The sequence below is a fragment of the Colias philodice genome, chromosome 8 (assembly GCF_061535455.1).
Source record: "Colias philodice isolate Cphi_HAF_F1 chromosome 8, ilColPhil1 Martin Lab GWU primary, whole genome shotgun sequence".
Classification (NCBI taxonomy): domain Eukaryota; kingdom Metazoa; phylum Arthropoda; class Insecta; order Lepidoptera; family Pieridae; genus Colias; species Colias philodice.
The window spans coordinates 2,161,842-2,184,532 of NC_143093.1; the positions used below are offsets into that span (position 1 = coordinate 2,161,842).

Below are 22,691 nucleotides of genomic sequence, written 5' to 3' on the forward strand. Positions count from 1 at the left end.
TCATTCAGTACTGCAATATGGGTTGAACACATGCTCATATATGAAAACCGCAAACAACGTAATCTGATCTAATTAGCTGCCTGTATAATTTATTTAAAAACACCTTTTTTCTGCTCTTTGTCTCTCGGGCAATCCGTAGATAAATTATAATTTAATATTATATCATTTACTAGCTGACCCGGCAATTGTTCTGTCTTCGCGCAAAATATTGTCAAACCCGTGTATATGTTTTCGCATTTTCTTAATTTTTTTGGCGCCTTGAGTTTTTCATAAGATCCTTCCCCTGACAATAACGAACACGCCAAAATAACAATTATTGGAATCGGTCCAGCCTGGTCACGTGTGATGCCTTTACCAAGGGAAATAGGGATACATTTTTTATATGTAGAGATTATATTGATTATTCTTAAGGAATTTCATAATCTGTTTTTAAAATATCCATTAAAATGTTTGTTTTTCATGACTAATGCCCTTAGTAGAGGTAAAGATTCTCACTTATCTGTGGCACGCCGGATTCCCATACAATCCTCGTAAACAATACGAATGCTGGACCACTTTCATCGATCCGCAACAGGTAGATATTGAATTATTCCAGCTCCTTACCGTTCATTATCTAGCGGTACTTTATTTATAATTAAGTATCGGTTTCCTGCTTCGATTGTAAGCTGGATGGGCTTTGTTTTAGCTTTGGGTATTTTGAAGAAATTATAAAGTATTCTGAATTTGAAATTATTTAACGTTGAAACAAATCTGAAATAAGTAGTATTTTAATTCAAACTTAGAAAATAAGAGCAAAACTTCAATTAGCAGCTTTTCCAAGTAGAAATATTTTTATTCTATACTAGCGGTCCGCCCCAGCTTCGCCCGTGGTACATGTTTACGTTTTCTCTACATAAGAACCATCCTCGTACTTCCAGGAATATGATAAAAAAAGAATTATCGAAATCGGTTCAGCCGTTCTCGAGTTATGCGCTAACCAACACATTTTGCGATTCATTTTTATATATAAGAAAGATGACATAGTCTGTCGTAGTAATCTAGTGTTTGTAGTTACAATTTCTATTACAGCCTCAAGGAGAGCCTATGTCGCATGAAAGTAACACGGACATAAATGGAAAGGTGCGGACAAACAGAGCGCGTGACTAGTAGGTGTCACTGTCCGTATACATAGTAGTCTTTGGGTGTCACAATTACAGAACTATCTAGTCATTCTGACAGAAGAGTTTTGTCTTTGTCTAGAGCGCGGTCAACTCTAGGCCATTGCGTAGTCAATTCTGTGTCTATGGTTCGCAGACAACACACGGCCGATTCTTTACGACCGAACTGACACAACCCAAACGTGTACCTACACACATTGCATCGATAATTTAGTTGTCGACTCTGAACAGAGCTCTAAATACACTAAAACATCGTCTAACAGCTATAAAACGAGATTTGTGCGGCTGCGTGCACTACTATAAAGTAAGTGTAAATGTTAGGGGCTCGGAGCAGCGATAATATTGTCGAACAATATCTATCAAGCGAGATATCGTATTCGAATCTATGTGTTGTTACGAGATAGGCGTGCGAGGTGTAAGAGCTGCGTCCCAAAACATGAGCATAAAACCGCTGGCGAAATCAATAGACAATATTTTTAGTCGAAAAGTATGTGAGAAGGCAAGTGTAAACAGACGAGTTACATATCAAAAATCGTCATTTTCACACAAGTACAACAAGTTTGTACCTACATACCACAGCATAATACCACAGAATAATACCACAGAATAATAACCAGGAGCTAATGTGATAATAAAATTTTCATTTTCCTTGCTCTGTCTAAAATGTGATATTTTCAAACATCATTTCTGTAAAGCCAAATGTTAAGAAAAGTTGGATTTTTTCCTCTTTCCTAATATCTTCGGATATCAATGGTTTACCTGTTGATAATAAAGAAGTGATTTTAATCCTGTATTATATTTACGTACAATTATTTTAATTCAGCTCTTAAACTCATTACTATGTAAAATCGACCTCTTGTCTCGTGAATATTATTTACAAATAAAACACTTCATATGTTTGTGTGACTCGACACTGTTCAATGCAATATCATCCAAATGTATCTGTGTATTATCATAACAAGTAGTTATAACTTAGAGAATATAAAATTATATAAATATTTTCATGTTTATGTTTCTCTGTAAAAAAAATTGTGACTATATTTATACAATTCTCAAAAAAGTACATGTGACGAAATAAAGTAACTTATAGTTTGTATAATTATGTAATCAATACAATTTCTACATTCAATTATATGCTTTTGGTTTTTCCTTAAATGGTATCCACGATACAGTATACACTGATAAAAAAGCTATTAAATTCAGATTAACAATACAATAAGAAAAAGAACTAACGATATCCTATTCCCTTGCTCCGATAAAACGAATACCTTTCTTAAATTGGTTATTATGCGTCGATCTAGATGATAATGCTGAAATGGTTGTCGGACACTCGGCAATAAAGGTTAAATTGGCTCGTTAGCATGTGGTCATTACAATGGAAATGTGTGGTGTAGGCAGATATTGTGCGAGGGATAATAGTCTGTAAGATACGTGTTGAGCTAACGAAGTGCGGATGGGATGGTAATGGGGCCACTTCACGCCAGATGACATCGGAGTATAGTTGTGTTTGGAGTTGAAAAATAGTAGACATATCATTTGTTTTTGTATTATTGTTTGCAATCTTGTTTTTTTTTGTCGCAACTTGTGAAAAGGAGAAATTTAAACTGTCATAATTTTTACGCGCCAAGTTTCATTTGACAACTTGACAGGCGTCAGCTACCATAAACAATTAATACTAGCTGGCTGGAAGTTTAAAAAGTTGTGAAAGCGTATAAGAAAAAGTTTTTAAAGACATTTTGAGAATAAAATATAATGGTTTAATCAATGTATGCGTATCTGTACCATTTTATTTATAGGAATTATCAGTTAAAAAATAAAAAAGCGTACTCGTTCATTACGCAGACGTGCGAGCATACAAATTGCCACTTTACATGATCTCGCTACGCTCTTCTGTGTGTTCATTTAAATTACCCACACGCCATTTAATTGTTTCAACTTGATTTTATCAAGTATAGCTACTAGCTCGAAATAGCTGTTGGTAAATGGAAACACCTTTTTAACAATAAATTCAATCAGGAAAGTCAATGCTGTTTGGAATTTTTAATCGAGGAAGGAATTTGTAACGGTTTTTATTTTCAAACAGAATACCATTACATATATAAATCTTTGTAATGTGTTATCTTTTAATAACATTTGTGAAGTAAAATAATTATGTGTGGAAACCTAATAAGGTATTTGTTGTTTCTTTAACCTTAAAATAAGCTTATTTTATTTGCTTTATATTCGAAATTTCTTCATAGATATTTGATGCAAAATAAATATCCCTAGATTATATTGATGCATTGCATGTTGCACTCCCATTTACTACATGTTTTGAATTCGTATTTTGGTATGAACCTACTACAGTGAAAGTTAAATGCAATTATATATAATTTCTTAAACGTAACAAGTTAATCATCTATAATTCCGGGCCTTTCTTTGTAACAATTTATATAATGAAAGTATTAAGTTATTCAGTGACATTTTAGTTATAAATGCGTTCTGTAATAACATACAATTTTAGCAAACAACAATTTAACAAAGTTGACATTTTGTTTTCATAAAATGAACCCATGAAATGCAATGATACCATAGACTATAGTTCGATATAATACATTGAGAATGTACAAAATGTCGACCATAAATACATAATAATGGGAGAAAGTACACATAATAGACATCTTTATATTCCGTAATGAAAATATATTTTATTCGACGTTATAAATTGTCTAATGTTCCTTGTTACATAATATGATATGATGACTGATGAAGGAAGTGTGTATTTTTTATTTTCATTTGTTATAACTACTATGAGTTCTGCAATGTAATTTTGTTTTTTGTTTTTTAACTAGAGGTCGTCCAGGGGTCAATTTATGTCAAGCATAAAGCGGTATGACATATCTACTTTCCTAACAACTTTGGGGCATTTGAATAACACAACATAATATTACTAAAATCTAAATATTATGTACTTACTGCCATAGTTATTTTAGGCGTTGCCGTTATTTATACCTACAAATTGCCATGACAAGAACAATATTGTTTCTACAATATATCATTGATACTATGGACGAGTCCTTACAATATCTAAGTATCATACAGAATTTATGATATAAAGATTTATAAGCCGGCAGTTAATCAAGCGGGCTATGAATTAAAATCAGGTGATGTTGGCGGGTACATTTCTTATTCGTTTAGCCCTCCGGCCGGGATAGGGTTGCCAGATGTTATATTACAATCTATACTAATACTAGAATACTAGCGGTCCACCCCGGCTTCACCCGTGGTACATGTTTACGTTTTCTCTCCATAAGAACCAGCATCGTACTTCAAGGAATATTATAAAAAAGAGAATAAACGAAATCGGTTCAGCCGTTCCCGAGTTTTGCGTTTACCAACACATTTGGCTATCCATTTTTATTATGTACATTGTAAAGCTAAAAGCGCTATTCTCAGGAAGTATGGTACTGATCTGAAAAATTCTTTCAGTGTGGAGTTGTTTGTTGATTAGTCTACACCTACGCCATTTTACTAATCAAGTCAATAAATGCTTAAATTACATATAGATAAGATTATTTTTCCTGCTTGTAAAAGTAACCATAAATAATACAAAAAATCGTCAACACGTAAATAAACTATTTTTCATTAAAAATAATGTTATGGCCTTGGTTATGACTGATATACTCGTCAAATTACTGTACCACAAAACTAAAAAAAAAAATATTTATAATTCAGGAATAGATTTCTGGTAACCCTACACAGAGGAGCGATTATAATATATTGGGGTGTGATGAAATGTTACTCACGATTTTTAGGCCAGTAGAAATCGACACTAAAAAACCCTAAATTCGCAAAGCACGATGTAGATTTGAATTTTTGGTATGTTGTTTGGATCAGTTAGGGTGATGTAAATCCCAATTTGCAACTTCGAAAAAGTTGTGCTCGCTGCGCACCACGTGATAAACTGCGAAAATTTTGGACTTTTTTCACTTTTTGCTCTAAAAGTCATAAACTATGCGTTTCCGACAAGTATGATTCAGTACATAAATTAAGGTTATTAAATTTGCAACAATTTAAGCCTAACCGCAGCTCTCTAAACCTTATAACGACTAAACTGTGGCCATTCGAAGATGGTTCATTTTTCCGGAAATATTGAAATTTTTAGTTTTGCTCCCGTTTGAACCAAAATATTGGCAAAAACCGCTCGTTCTATGAGAAAGTCGTATAATAAAGTTGTAGTGCATTTAATTTTCTTTCATTAGAGCATAGAACAAAGTCTGTGAGACAAATAGTTCACTCACAATATCTGAAAAACAAAAAGAAGGTAGAAATAGATTTTTAAAGAATTGAAACTGAGGGCATATAAAATCATAAAAAGGATAATACTTTTTCATTTGCAGGATAGGTAATTAACAAAATTACAAAGATAATTAAATTTGCAACAATTTAAGCCTAACCGCAGCTCTCTAAACCTTATAACAACGCTGTGGCCTTTCAAAGATTAGTCAGTTTTTCCCGAAATTTTCAAATTTTTAGTTTTGCTCCCGTTTGAACCAAAATATTGGCAAAACCGCTCGTTCTATGAGAAGGTCATAAAATAAAGTTGTAGAAAATTTAATTTTGTTAATTACCTATCCTGCAAATGAAAAAGTATTATCCTTTTTATGATTTTATATGCCCTCAGTTTCAATTCTTTAAAAATCTATTTCTACCTTCTTTTTGTTTTTCAGATATTGTGAGTGAACTATTTGTCTCACAGACTTTGTTCTATGCTCTAATGAAAGAAAATTAAATGCACTACAACTTTATTATACGACTTTCTCATAAAACGAGCGGTTTTTGCCAATATTTTGGTTCAAACGGGAGCAAAACTAAAAATTTGAAATTTTCGGGAAAAACTGACTATCTTTGAAAGGCCACAGCTTAGTTGTTATAAGGTTTAGAGAGCTGCGGTTTGGCTTAAATTGTTGCAAATTTAATAACCTTAATTTATGTACTGAATCATACTTGTCGAAAACGCATAGTTTATGACTTTTAGAGCAAAAAGTGAAAAAAGTCCAAAATTTTCGCAGTTTATCACGTGGTGCGCAGCGAGCACAACTTTTTCGAAGTTGCAAATTGGGATTCACATCACCCTAACTGATCCAAACAACATACCAAAAATTCAAATCTACATCGTGCTTTGCGAATTTAATGTTAATTTCCACTGGCCTATTTGTGCTATTTATAATACATATTTCATTGTATTGATGCAATTGGCGTTAATGGAGCGGGAGCTGTTGTAAATAGATACAAAAGAAAATTAAGAATTGTTTCAGAGGAATACCGACAGAGATGCGTAGTTACAAAAATATCTAAAAAATTGAAATTATGTAATCACTACATAGTATAAAACAAAGTCGCTTTCTCTGTCCCTATTTCCCTATGTCCCTTTGTATGCTTAAATCTTTGAAACTACGCAACGGATTTTGATGCGGTTTTTTTAATAGATAGAGTGATTCAAGAGGAAGGTTTTGTATGTATAATAACATCCATTAAATAGTGGAGAAGTACTGTTATTTTTGAGGTTTCTAATGTGATGTCGTAAATACATAATTACATTTTTTCCGCTTACATTGCAAACGCAGGCTGAACCCTACGAGTTTTATCAAAATATTGTACTAAGTATTGTACATATTGAAAAGGTCTACAGAAAAGTCCGTGATGGTATATGTCTATCTCTTATGGATAACCCACAATAACTTTTTGTTGTCATTTACTTTTTACGACAAATAATGGTTAATTTTCGAAGCGATTTTAACCAATACAGCATTAATCCTTAACCAATTAAATACCTTGAATACATTGTTCATTTAATATAGCTCTATGGCCCTTTACACCGTATGATTTAAGTGTATATTTTCGAAGATATTACAGATTTTAAAATTGCGGGATTGCGTTTTCGGCGGTACCGGCCGGCCGCCATTGCACCCGTGCGAAGCCGGGGCGGGTCGCTAGTAATTTATAAATCAGCAAGAATAGTGAGTTTGAAAATTAATCTAGATTTTTGATAAAGCCTAATAAATTACGTGAATTCACTAGCACATATTATAAACTTACGTTGACTTTGCATTTTCCTTATACGTACATGCTCTGTACATGTATTGTGAAATACGTGTTCTAAAAGTGCCGCTTTTTTGAAAAAAACTATTGGATTAAACTCATTTTCTTAATGACATAACTGTCCCAACATTACATCAGTACCATAATATATTTTCATCTTGTTCATATAGACTATAGTTCTGCAAAAAATTTAAAATAAGTTTCGACACCATCTTCCACACAACCAACATTGTTATCACAAGATTCCTCAGAGACGATACTTCATCCATCAAAGGGCAGCCAGATCTTGTCAATTAACTATCTGAGTATTCAATTACATTGGCCAAATATGGCCAACGCGTGAATTGGCCAATAATAATGGTTTTAGATAATGGTTAATGGTATGAAGTTCTAAGCGTACTCAAGCTTATTATCGCCTAATTAACATTGTAACTCTACATTATTTCGTAGACTATGCATGTTTTAGAATTAAATTTAGCTGGTGACTTTGTTCTTGTCCGCTATAATAAAATTATGCATAGCTAAGTTATAAACATAGGGTATCCACTTTATAGGTACTAACAATTTAGTTTTTAGGAACTAGGAACTAGAATAGACATCTGAAAGATGTTAACTGAGATATAAGCAACGATTAAATGATGGCAATTGATGTATTTTATTAGAGAAGAATAATGAAGCACACATTATAGGTATTATTATGATGCAGGGATCTCGCAGATCGATCGATAGTACCTATTGTAGTAAAAATAACGATTGAATATAGAGTCACATATTTTTACAAAGATTAAGGGTCAAAATAAATACCAATTTGTTACATAAAGAAAAGTTAACAACAGTAAATAATACTCATTTTAAATTCGCATGGTACTTACGCAGGCCTTAAAAAATTATATTTCAACATCGATGTTAATTTGTACAACCGATTATTTTAACCGATTATTCCCATAAGCAATACCATAAACAACAATAAGAATCGAAACATTAACCGTATCTTGCGTATAGCGTATCTCGTATCAGCAATATATTAACATTGCCGATTCGGTAGGTCGTTACGGCAGTCGCTCGGTTATTGTTTAATTGTATTGCCCTGGTTGTAAAGAATACTTATCTTACATCGGCCGTTAGGATTGCCAATAATGGGAATCGACACGTTTAGGTTAGTCCTTACATGGGATTGCTGTGACCTATTTTGATGTTCGATTTGGAAATTGTTTAAATCTGATCGGGTAACCTTATTAAGGAGGAGGTTATACACGTGTGTAAAATTGGAATTGTAAAATATTTACATATCGGCTCTTAGTTTTGTTGTATGGTAGTATTTTAAGAAAGATAGTGTGGTGAATAAAAATTTGCGCTATAGGTATCTACGGATGTACTAGGTGATATGCTTATTATTCTTGGATGATTGATAGATTACTTATCTTTTTTATCATGAACCTAAACTAGGATCTGTCGGTTCTGCACACATGTCTTTAGCAGTTAGCACTGTGCTCAGCAAAGGAAGGAAGCGGATACTTAATAGATGGGCATATAGTTTGTAATATTTCATAACCTTTTTATGTAACCAAATTATTGGTTATATAAAAATGAATCGCAAAATGTGTTGGTAAGCGCATAACTCGAGAACAGCTGAACCGATTTCGATAATTCTTTTTTTATTATATTCCTTGAAGTACGAAGATGGTTCTTATGTAGAGAAAACGTAAACATGTACCACGGGCGAAGCCGGGGCGGACAGCTAGTTGGTTATAAAATTTTATGTCAGTGTTTTACTAGCATACAAATTATGATTACAATATCGTTTCATAAGTTATTGTTGAAATAATATAGGTGTATAAAATACCTGTTTTACATAAAATAGTGGTTTATTAAAACAAGTCCAACGATTTCATTAGTAGATAAATGGGATAGTTCACAACATAATGATGTTATTATTTGATATAAGCAGTATGTTAAGCAAGGTTCAGATGAATCTATAATACTTGTATATTTTATGCAATTTTACTTAGGAAATTGGCTTGGTAATAAGGTTGTTTTGCATTGCCGTTTTATAATGGTAGTCGATAAATAGCTGTTTGAAATACCGACGTTTTATTGTGTAGTATTTGTTTATAAGTTAATGTTTTTTCCTGATGTAGTTTGATAAAATAAAGTGCTCTATCTTCAATTATCATAAAACTGTTTTTAGAAATTAGATATCTATGTTTATTATAAGGTCAGAACTTTAACTTGGAGTAGATGGTATATTATAATTATCGTTGTTTATTCATAGAATTGTACTATAAATATATTTTTCCGTATTTACATTCTCGGATTCCTAATTTGGTTGATACTATGATGAAATACCACAAAACAATCTTCACAACAAATATACACTTATAATATTTTTTTTAATTTCTCACTGGAGTTCAATATCTCCCAAATATTAGTCTTTGAATAAATGCCAGGCTTATTGCAATGAAGTACCTACAGCCAGTTTTATTGCAGGATAATCACGAATCAACAGGGATATAGGCAATTTAAGTCTTATTGGGTCACTGTTGAGCTACTAATGCTAAACTCTTAATGGTATACTCATATAAGAGGTGGATAATCGAGCGCTTGGTTAGGCGTGTCGCGATCCGTCATCATCTGCAGGCCATTAGATGCCTTTAGTCAATGAGAGTGGTGTAAGTCATAAACGATATGAAAATAATCGTAGCTAGGGTTAGTGTGATTCTCGAAAGCTCTTTATGACACTAGTTACTAAAACCACTTGAAAATCTGACATTGTTCAGTTTTTTATTGAAGGACATGAAGTGTCCAGACATGGATAATATGGATGAATCTTAGGAAGACCTTATGGCGGATAAGATAGCTTTGTAAGATTTAAATTTTGTAGGTTCAATGACAAATCTGTAATGCCAAACCAAACTTATTGACTTGATGCTAATAATTGATGCCTCTTAAAATGTAGGAACATTTTTTTCAAAGCTGTACATTGTACAACTTTTAGAATTACCTTAATTTAACGGCATAAGAGTTGATTTTAACCGCAATTTTATTTATTTTACGCTTAATTTTATATCTTATACCACATCATTCGCTTCTTATTCCACTAGTGATGTAGCCCTTATCGTGAATCGATTGAGAATCGATAAAGTTATCGATATTAAACTCGTAATTAATCATACGCGGACCTACGAGGGAATTAAATAAGGTGATCGATAGCTATCGACCTGAGAAAGGTAAAAAAACGTAAAGAAAGGTGAATATTTTACTATAGGTACTTTATGGTAGCTATTAAAACCTGGTGAATGTATTTGAGTTAAATAAAACTAATTTGTATTAATTTTGGGTACATTTTTTAGACTGATATTAGATAGGTATATGAGAGACAAGAGTAGGTAGTGTTTAGAGACAATAATTATATTAAAAAGGTAGGATTTAAAAGTGAGGATATTAAATTTAAGCATTTATTTGTCGTTAGAATTTATTTATTATAATATAATATTACCAACACATACAATGGGAAATATATGAGGTTTCTAGATGTCAATATTAAATCGAATTGATCCATACTAATATTATAAATGCGAAAGTACTCAATCACGCCTAAACTACTGAACCAATTTGCATGAAATTTGGTATGGAGATATTTTGATACCCGAGAAAGGACATACCTTTTATTGCGAAATATGTACCACGGGCGAAGCCGGGACGGACCACTAGTTATAAATAAAATAATCATGTCCTAGAAAGTATTCATAATGATTTGCAATAAATTTCTCGAAATAGGGTCATGCAAAATAGATAGCGAATTAATGCAATCCAAATAAAACCAATATAGTGTGAAATGCGCATTACTTGTATTGTTCGCTTCACTAAATTATTGTCGTCTATGTGTAAATGAGAAACTGTATATTTGCGCGGGAATTAATGATATTGCTGCTGAGAACTATTAGAAATGCAAGCAATTTGGACGCTTTGCGGCATGAGGAACTCGAAACATTTAGACTGTTATGGATCTGTTTTGGTTCTGTGCAAAAAGTATGCTATGTATTGTAAACCTCTTTGAATACTTATTGGTTAATCCGGGAGGTGAAACAAAATAGCATCAAGATTATTGGATCACGAATTAAAGGTAATATTACAAATTAATAAATAGTTACTACCTATACCTAAGGCTTCCAAGTATTGAAATTTATTGGACTTATTTTTTAATCTACAGCAATTAGCACTCCTATACGAATATCTTCCAATTCCTAGACAATATTTTCAATAATAATCGATATTAGAGTGACAAAATTACAGTTAGGTACTTTGTACTATCGACAGTACAAAGTAACTGGAACAAACACTAAGGAACAATCAAGTTATTTATCGTCTTAATTAGTTATTGTGCCAATCGTATACCAAGGACTGGATTAAATGACCTTCACTTCAAAAAACCAAAAGATGGGATTAGTAGTATAGTATTATATTATATTGTTTTGGTTGTTATTGATTAATTTCCACAGGTTGTCCTTTTGGAAAACAAACAAAAACAGGTCACGTAAAAAATCTGTCTTCAGCCGCAAAATATGTCAAAAAAATGGGGCACAACACTTTTTCATAATTTTAAGTTTCTAAATCAACATTCATCTATTTTCTGAGACTAATATAATATCTTATATACTGTTATTAGCCTTTGAAACCACACGTGCATTTGGAAATAAGATATAAATAAAATGGTATTAAAAATACAGCAGCGAAGTCGCGGCTAGAGGCTAGTGTATAATAAATCAGATAATTTTAATAGGCAGACGTCGGTTCACATTAGCTAACGAAAAACAGTCAGTACCCTCGATACAGTTATCGGGACGGCAGATAAATTTGATTATTTGCAGGACCGTAGCTGGTGGTCTCTTCGCATCGACTGGTAGCTTACCTATACTAAAGTTATATATGAGAAAATAGTGTATAGTTCGTTTATTTGTTAGGATATAGCTCAGACTAAGCGCAAAATTTTACACGACGTAGATAGAATGATCGATTTCGAAGTGTTGACTTGCCTACCAGTCTGGCGATCTCTTCAATCGCTTTCGCTACGATAATAGATACCTATTAGTTTCAAAACCATTTTTTGCATGAGGTACCATTAAAAAATTATTTTTATTCATACAAATTATTTTTTTTATAAACTATTCATACAAATTATTATTTTTTTATAAACTACCCTTACTAACCTGAACCTTGCAATGGTGGAATATAAAGCTACTCTCATTCATACATTTTAAAACATTGGATGTTTCAAATGAATAGGCATCTATAAAACTACGTTAATACTACTATGTATTACTCAAGAAAAGAGTATAATTTTACAACTACTATCTGTCTCCCTCATCTCTACAACCCATGTATATGAAACCAGCCGAGACAAAGCAAGATAGGCGTATATCACCCAACGTCCGTGGTGGTCCGGCGGCCAGCGCACGACTGCTACATTATAGCCGGCCTTATTAGACGTCATGTTTGTCTGTTAGTTTGTACATACGTATAATATTGCATCAAAGGTTCCGACTGAAACTCTGTTACACTATTTATTGGTCCGTAATGATGTTATAATATTATTTGGTCTGTCTTCAGCTTCACATTGATGCATTGATGCGGTTGAATGTAAATTGTTCTGTTAGAACAACTATATGTGTAAAGAATGAATGAATCGAAATACTATTCCTTAAGTGTCAGTTCATTCCTAGGTTAAGACTTCATTGTAAGAGATACATAAATGGTAAATAATCCAGATACTTTGTTGAAGTAAATGTACTAGCTGTGTCACGCGGTTTCCCCACGGATGAACTTGCGTGTAAAATCAATTATTTTTAAAGCTTGTATGTTATTCTGACCTTTATTCCTGTAAAAGTTTATTCAAATCCATCCTGTAGTGTTTACGTGATAAACAAATATCCATACATCCATCAATACTAACAAACTTTCCTGTTAGAAGGATTCTCTCAAAATAGTGGTTTATCGTTCATTGTTGGTGATGATTGTTACCTATGTTATTTGCAAATAATCCAGTAATTATTTATTAAACAAGCAGCAGTAATGATGTTCTAATCATTTTAATTGTATGCTTGACTTTTTAAAGCCCCAATTAAAAATAAACTGCATCTGGCTAAGAAATGAGACCAAAGGAACGCAGTTATACATTTTAACCTTACGAATAGCCGGTGAATTCCAGATAAGACATCAAATTTGTTGCGATATAGAAGCTGGATATGATTGGCGAATTTATTTTTTTGAAAATTGTGTATGAGCCATAAATTGAGGGTAAGTTAATTTTTGAGCGCAATATGAACTTGCAGTGACTGGGGGATAATAAATCCTATTTTAATCATTCAATCATAAACATTGCAAAAGTATATCCGTAGCCGTAGCCATATCATATTTTATAGGCAGGTATAGCACCTGGCAAACTTTAGTTTTAGTACATTTTTAGCAGCAAGTTTTACATTTTAATATGTGCATTGTGCAAGCTTCTCCCACCACGCTACTTTTTGCCCAAGAAGTTTGCCGGGCGCTATATTTCCTATTGGTTGAATTTTGTTACTACCATGGACGTATAAAAAAAGACGGACGGTATATCGCCTAAACATTGAGTGAAGCCTAGTAATGGCGGCGACACATCCATGTGTGTGTGCCATGTTGCCATGGCAACAGCTGTGTTGATGACAATGGCGGCTGTATTTTTTTCTATAAATTTTGCCGTAATAATTTTGTCATTAAAACATAAAAGGAATAACTTGCTTCCCTGTGGAATGTAATCCCTTATGTTTTGTTATTTAAAATTGTACTGTTGCGACACCATTTACCACGCAAGACGGCATTTTAAATATTTTTTGTGAAACAGTGACGCAGTTAATCAGTCGGTAGTTCACGACGTAATGGCGGCCGACTAGCTTACTATGGTGAGAGTGTGTGCGTGTTTATTGTCTTTACACGATCGCTAGCTTACTATGGTGGCTTCACGTTGTTTGTTCGTAATACGGTGTCCGTCTTTTTTTATACGTCCATGGTTACTACTTTTAACCATCGTTCAGTGCTATTCCAGAAATATAACGCAGAAATACAGATTGCATTGACATGGTCATGTACGTAATTGGCGTATTAATTTCGTTTACCAATTTGCGATCGTCAAAATCGAGTTGACACGGAGGCCATATTTGCTTCATGAAAAGGAAGGAAATTGTAATTGGCGCCTCATTTTAGGCGGGAAACGAGCGACACCTTTTTATTAATTTGTAATTGGAAACGTCACTTTTTTGTTTTTACCGAAAGGTTAAAATGTTAATGTAACGATTAAATAAACGTTTTATATAATATTTTAAATTGAGGATATAATTATTAAATGTCAATCCATTTGTAAATAGACCACAGACAACATTTCTGAGTATTGACAGATGTTTTTGAAAATATTTTACAACTGGCCTCTAATAAGACAAAGAACAAAAATCCCGACTTTACAGCTTTTAAAGTGTAATCGTATAGGAGCTACCAACGTTGACAAGTGAGAATTTTAGTATAGTTGGTTCTTTGATATACTGTTCCTCTTGCTATTTCGGTTAGAGTCCGGGCTGTCTGGCTGGTCGCAGTGGTTGCGTTTAGTAGTGCGCATCGTATCTGCACACGATAATTTCCTTAATTTTAAGTCATTTTTTAACGCGTAATTTTTAATCTTTTGCCTTTAGATAGATCCATCAATCATAATTTTTTTATTGCAAGACGTTTTTTTCGTTGTTAAATAGGTGCCAGGCGCAATTTTTAATTTCGTTTTTATAAAAAATTCAAATTATTTTAGAATGTCTGTAAATTTCATATTATGTTCTTCAAACATAATATAATCTAAAATTAATTAGCCAGACGCTAATTCGATTGTTAAGTATTAAAAAATGAGTATAAATAAAAAAAAGTAATGAAGCATGCAGCTCATCAGCTAGTGTATTTTAATTATGCGACAGGAAATAATTGCAAGAATACAATATTATTTACACTTGTTCTTATAAATTAAAAAGTTAAAATGAAAAAAAAAACATAAAAGTGAAAAATAAATTAAAGTTACCATACATTAAAAAGAATGGAATAAAAACTATATCAATGAAGGTTAAACAATTACATTGTTAAATTTAAAAAGCCATCTTCATAATCATCATCTTCCCTCTCACTGTCAGAATTATTTATGTTATCGTCTAAGCCGTCTAAGGAATTGTTATTGTTTTCCAATATTCCATTATCTGTAACAAAAATAATAATAATTCATTTATTCAAAGTAAAAAGATTTGTTCGTTATAATAGTTTTGTTAATTTAGTTTTTCTTGATTAATGTTCTATTCAATACTTACTTTGAATAATAACATCTACAACTGTGGAAGGTGATTGCTCTCCCTCAAACCAAACAAAATCGTATTTATCTTTGTTGATGGTCCAACCAGAAGCAACTGGAGATAAAGCTGTCGGTTGTTTTTGGTGTGCATATTTCTCCATAGCTTAGTCACATAGCGTACCCTTAATAAATGTTGAAGCAATTCAGCTGTACAGGGTGGTAAACTGGAAGAGTCGAAGTTTCGAAATTTTTTTGCAAAGTTTTCTTCAGATTTTTTACACTTGAAAGTACCTACTTGAAAACAGATGAAATCGAACATCATTAAAAACTCGAAAAAAAAAAAACGAAAACTCCTACAACTCACACCTCTTTTGCTCATAAATTCTTCTCTTTCCTGGTTCCTTACTTATTTAATAAAATCAACATTAAATTAAATATTCTTAAAATGATTAGATGGAAATTAAAAAAGTCCCAGAGTTTTTGAAATTGGAAGCGAGACATCTAGAAAATTAGTTTCAATATTGATGTACACAACACACACACACACACACACACACACACACACACACACACACACACACACACACACACACACCCACACACCAAACACGACACACACAAGTGAACACACACACTCGCATGTTTAATTTTGTATTGAATTTAACTAAAGTAGTTAGCATGAATTTATATAGGTATACTAGCGGTCCGCCCCGGCTTCACCCGTGGTACCTACATGTTTAAACTATCCTATCTCTCAAGTTGGATCGAACTGCACATGGTGTGCGAATTTTATTATAATCGGTTAAATGGTTTAGGAGTCCATTGAGGACAAACATTGTGACACGAGATTTATATATATATTTTAGTATCAGCATCGCATCTGTGCGAAGCCAGGGCGGGTCGCTAGTTGAGTAATAAAAAAAATTGTTTTGTATAGAAGATTGTTGATGTACCCTAATAGTTTATTTTTTAACCTAAGGAATAAAATGTACCAATGGAAGGTACTTGTTCCCACAACACAGGGAATCCTAGAGTAGGAACAATTCAATTTCTATGCATCTTATATTTTCGAAAAAAAAAGTTATTGTTTATTGTTATTTAATTTTCGCGGCCGACCCTTTCTATCTCTCTTGCACTTTAAACTATCTCTCCATATACACAATCATCAAATTGTTATACTTACCTACTTTCACTACGTTTTTATTTGTACATATTTAATACTTAACAATCGAATTAGCGTCTGGCTAATTAATTTTAGATTATACTATGTTTGAAGAACATAATATGAAATTTACAGACATTCTAAAATAATTTGAATTTTTTATAAAAACGAAATTAAAAATTGCGTCTGGCACCTATTTTACAACGAAAAAAACGTCTTGCAATAAAAAAATTATGATTGATGGATCTATCTAAAGGCAAAAGTTTAAAAATTACGCGTTAAAAAATGACTTTAAATTAAGGATAATTTCCTGTGCAGATAAGATGCGCACTACTGAACGCAACCACTCCGGCCAGCCAGACAGCGCGGACTCTAACCGAAATAGCTAGAGGAACAATATATCAAAAAACCAGCTATACTAAAATGACTTTTTTTTCAACGTTAATAGCTCCCGTACCATAATTGATGTAAATGATTCTAAAGTGCTATAATTATCCGTTTTAAAATAATTCAATTGATCATTAAATGCATGCATGCACGAATGAAAGTTAGGTTAGAATTAAGCTGAGACATTATAATTATAAATAGCACACATAAATCCATACATAAAACAAGGCCGAGTGTAGTTGACTCGGAAGTCTAACAATGCAAAACGATTTATTATAATAAGCATTTATTAAGTTTGCCGAATATTATCTCTGGTCGGCGGGTGGTGTAGATTATCTGTGACAGGGAGATCAAATCGAGGTTATACGAGACTGTTAGTATCTATAATGGAGATTCATTCATATCGTCGCTAATAATATGCATTTCCTTTCCTACCAGGTTGCCTGGTAGAGATTGCTGTTCAGCATTAAGGCCGTCTTTGTACAAATGTTGCTTTTTTGTGATATTGCTTTGTCCATTCATATTTGTTAAATGAAGTAATAAATAAATATATCGAGGTGAAAGAAGGCATATTGAAATAAGATGTTTACAATCATGAGTTTAAATTTAAATAAAATAGCTACTGCAGCCTCTGTTTATAAAAAAGTAGTGTTCGTCTCTATATTGTTTCGTGCAAAAGTACTCGACTGACTCAAAATAAATTGACCGAAATTTGTTATACAGCGGCAATAATATATCGCATGTGTATGTGTGCCTTTAAATAAATATAGGTAGGTATGCCATAATACACCACGCTGGTCAAGTGCGGGTCGGCATATATCACATGTCGACGAACTTTTAATTCTTCGACATTATCCGTTTAATCACAATATAAATTTTAATGAAAACATTATAAATTACGTACAATATTTCAATTTACCAAGAAACAAGCTTCTTTGTCTCAATAAATCGAGATTTTAATTTGAAGTCCAAGTGTAAAAATATATTTAACAAGTTTAGTATGAACTCCAATTACCCACACATTCCGTTAACAAGCACAATTGAGGCACTGAATCTATGTCCTGGCCACAGATAATATAATATAGTCCTAGCACAGCTCCAAATGGTCACATAACTCAGACACAAAGAGGGACCTGATAAATATGGACTCCTCATTCACACCCGGTAAGCTCCCATTGAATTTGTTTAGATTTACAACCCGGGCTTTGTATGGGTAATAAAATATTTTAAGTTGTTACGTTTCATGGTCAAGGGTGTCGTTGCACAACTAGCTGTAATTTATTTTATTCTGGCAACGGTCAATCAGGGCTCATTTTATTTTTTTAAGATTTCAGTGTATTTATTATTATATTTTCTACAATCCTTCTCAAATGAAATACCAGAAGTGGTTTTATTTTTCTTCGATTTTCCTTTTTTATATAACGATGGTTCCTCTTTAATAAACGTTGTTTTGTTCGCAGAATATAATGTATGGTATACAAGGTAATTACACGTGTTTTTAAATATAATTTCTTTATTAAAATAACGAATTTTTAAATTAAATGTCTTGTTACGAATTTCACCTGTTTTAAAACTACACCCACGTGACAATGAAGCGGTGAAAGTACTAAATAGTAATTAATATGTTGTTGTGCAGTAAAAATTCTTTTCACCTTTTTACAGTTCAATACCAGTTAGTGAAGAATGCTTTTTAGGGTTCCGTACTGATAGGGTAAAACGGGACCCTATTACTGAGACTTCGTTGTCTGTCTGTCTCCAGGCTGTATCTCATAAACCGTGGTAGCTAGAAAGCTGAAATTTTCACAAATGATTTTTTTTTTTTTTTTTATCGCTTAAGCAGGCACACGAGCTGGCGGGTCACCTGATGGAAAGTGATGCCCGCCGCCCATAAGCATTCGCGTTGTTAGGGCCACCGCGAATGTGTTGCCGGCCTTTGAGGTGTAAATATGCCCTTTTTTTGAAGGTCTCCGTGTCGAATCCGTTTGGGAACACTGAGGATCGTTACTCCTGGCAGAATAAATGCGCGGTAACTTGCCCCCCCCAGAATACGTGGGGCAGCCTGAGCTAGTAAGCTCAGGGAGGGATTCTCTAGAATAGCTATAAGTACCCTCCTGGGGTAGTTTTCTATTAAGTACCGCTGTCATATTACTTAAGGGCGAAGGGGATGGGCAGCAAATACTAAAAAAAAAGTATATATTAAGGGAGGTCTCCATAGTACGGAACCCTTCATGCTAGAGTCCGACTCGCACTTGGCCGGTTTTATTAATTGCATTCATTTGAGAAATGTGTATATTCATTAAATTCGACAACAACAATGAATGACAGATGCGTGAAATGTCATTCTGACAGCAGACAGACTATAATATAAACTTATTTCGTTATTTTAATCGCTTGTAATTTGTTTCTCGTTAAATTAAATGATATGTATTAATTACTGGACATATTTTTTTAAGCTTGTGTTTTCGATCCTGTCATTCTTGACATGGTTTGTAACAACGTGTAAAATTATTGGTACAAGTCTTCTACACCCCTTAATTATTGAGCAAATGAATATACAGTTCTTTATTATGATAGCAACGGAAGTAAGGTAAAATATATAATTGGTTAACGAACAAATGTAGAACGAAGGAGTCCTGGGTTCCATTCCTACTTTGGGGACTACGGATTACCAAAAAATATGAAGAAAAGCCGCAATCTGCCAGGACATAAAAAACTGATCTCACCTACGCGCTACGCAACTAATTTGCCTTTATAAAAATCTATCAGAATCGATCAAATCGATCCATGCATAACCCCTAGACGGCCCTAGACGAAGACTTACTCTTACTTACTAGGATTATAAGTTATAAATTAAGTCAGTTTTATTTTGGTCAATGATATTTTTTACACAATCAAATAGTATCTTTATTTGCGTATTGAATTACATAATACATTTAATCATACACCAATTTATAAACAGTTAAGTAATTAAAGAAAATAATCCTCCTCACATCAAGTTCATCAATACTAGTATACTGCCGCTGCTGCTGCGTGCCGTCTGCTCGCACCAACTTACTAGGTCAGGCACCTATGACGCGTGCACTTCGTTCACTCAATGAAATAGCAATCAAAACGGATATATTTTGTTGCACTTGGGATGAATTCACGCGAGTTTTTATTTGTAATAACATGCTATAAAAAGTAATGTCTTTAGTTTGTAAGTTAAATATTTCTAATTTCAATGTAATCAATTAAATGTAAAACCACTATCGTATTGGGAGACTGTAATGTTAGTGTGTGTTTTAAATAAATAAATACTTAAATGTCTTTGAAATGTCTTATATTATCTCTATGTATCGACACATTTTGCATACAATATAGTAAAAAATACTAAAATCACACCATAGCCTTTTAGATTATCGCATATAAATAAACCGTCTTGTTTCACAGTTCATCAGATATCTCAATTAAACATAAGTTCTCATAACACACGCGATTGCAGTCTAACACCTTGGCCACGGACACCGGCGGCGCGACCGACGGCGCGACTGGCGGCGCGGCAATTCGCGCGGCGCGGTAAGCACGCCACGGGCAGTTGCGTTCGCCGCCGCGACCAGTGTAGACGAGGAGACGAGATGGCTTTATCAAAGTTAGCCCGACGTTGTTTGGAGAGTTGCAGCTTTTTTGCTCAAGATTTAATGTTTGGAAGATATAGTGGAGTACACGAATTAAATAGAAATCGTGTTACAGACGGAGAATTCCACCAAAAATATGAAAAATATAGGCATGATGAAAAATTATGTTGCGGGTGGCTAGACTTCCAAATAGCTGGTCTAGCTAGAATTTCTGCAATAAAAGCTTCCGTCTCCATTTTCGCGAAAAAAAAAACAAACTATTTTAAATTAAGTTCGCTCCGGGAGTAGTCGCCGCGTCTGCCGCTCGACTCCGTGGCCTGCGCCGTAATAACTCATACATTTGTTTCGATCGCTAGTCGTGCCGCGCGATTCGCTCGGGGAAATTCGCCGGTCGTCTCGCTGGTCGCCGCTGCGCGTGGCATGCCCAGTACATTTCCATACATTTGATTCATTCGCAAGACGCGCCGCCAGTCGCGCCGCGCGAATTTTCGCTATAGCGAATTGTCCGTGGCCAGCACGTCGAGATGTTCTAATGAAAGGAACACATGCTATCGCCTCTGGTTACACATAAAAGTAATCGATATTAATTCCCTTTGATGTGGAATGTTATTATCGATATAAACTTGTGGGGATCTTTTATTTTCTAGGGTAAATCTAGTGGGAATCTATTTGAATGGTGGGACCGATTGTCTTTTGCAGAATCAGTTAAATACTATAAAGAAATGGAATTTGGACCCGCATTCTTCTTTTGTCTATTGTGCTAATTTTACTTTAAAGAATAGAATAAATTCGATAATGAGGATTGTCGCATTTGACCTCTCGGTGACTCATCATTCCATCAGCAATCGAATATCTCTTACTCTTTCGGCCAAATGCTGTCAGCAGACGCTTATTATTTTCCATAAAATTATTCCAATCTAGCTGCGCTCCGCGGCGCTTTCGCCCGCGTGCCTCCGCTCCTGTTGGTCTTAGCGTGATGATATAATTTAGCCTATAGCCTTCCTCGATGAATGGGCTATCTAAAACCGAAAGAATTTTTCAAATCGGACCAGTAGTTCCTGAGATTAACGCGTTCAAACAAACAAACAAAGTCTTTAGCTCTATAAAATTAGTATAGATTACAATTCGACTTCTAATGGCCATAGAACTCGCATAAAAGTGAACATGAATATAGTAATTTGTATGAATGCGTTCCCACTGATCAAACCTTTCATTTAGCATGATTACAAACACAAATAAATACATAACTAGATTAAATCACACTCATAAAACAGAAGTTTATTCAGTACGAATTATCAGTACAGATAGGGAACGGGAACAATATGCCATTATTTAGACGTCGGCTAACATTCTGAGGGTAGCTGCGATTTTAATCGTTTGGCTATACCTAAATTGGTTATTCATTTCGTTAGGATTGTATTCATTAGTAATATTGTTAAATTAAATTATTGATAGGTAATTATTGAAGGTAATTTTATGCTTTTAGAATACAGTTTATCACGGGATTTGGATTACAAGGAGTGCTGTAGGTTTGTATCTTATTTCATCAACGATATAATATGCTCGTATGCTTAGAATGTGCATACAAAGTTCATAAAATTCATGTCATACATAAATAGGTCATATTTGATTCAAATAAAATAAAATATAACTGTCTAACGGGATTTCTTTATATATAACTTTAACCACAGATGATATAATATGACAAAGGACTTATAATTTCTTTAATAATTAATTTTGTTTATGTGCCAAATTGACACTCAGGGCCTTGCTCAGGGCAGTCTACACCACACCATAAAAAAAATCAGAATAGTTAAAACTCCTTGGCATAGCAAATTAAAATCCAGCACAGAATTAAATTTTATTGTTAGACCATAGCTTTCATAAATTGTTAGTAGTGGGTGGTGACCGTCAATTATAAGTTTCGCGGAGACAGGTCGTGAGTC

At 33.6% G+C, this 22,691-nt stretch overlaps 1 long non-coding RNA gene across 1 annotated transcript; it reads right to left on the reverse strand.

Annotated features, from left to right (window-relative positions):
- Positions 1–15,175: 15,175 nt before the first annotated feature.
- On the reverse strand, positions 15,176–16,117 carry LOC149486341 (uncharacterized). The gene is made up of 2 exons (XR_016315926.1): positions 15,602–16,117; positions 15,176–15,493 (listed from the first exon to the last, which is right to left on the reverse strand). It is a non-coding gene; the product is annotated as an uncharacterized LOC149486341 (long non-coding RNA).
- Positions 16,118–22,691: the final 6,574 nt, after the last annotated feature.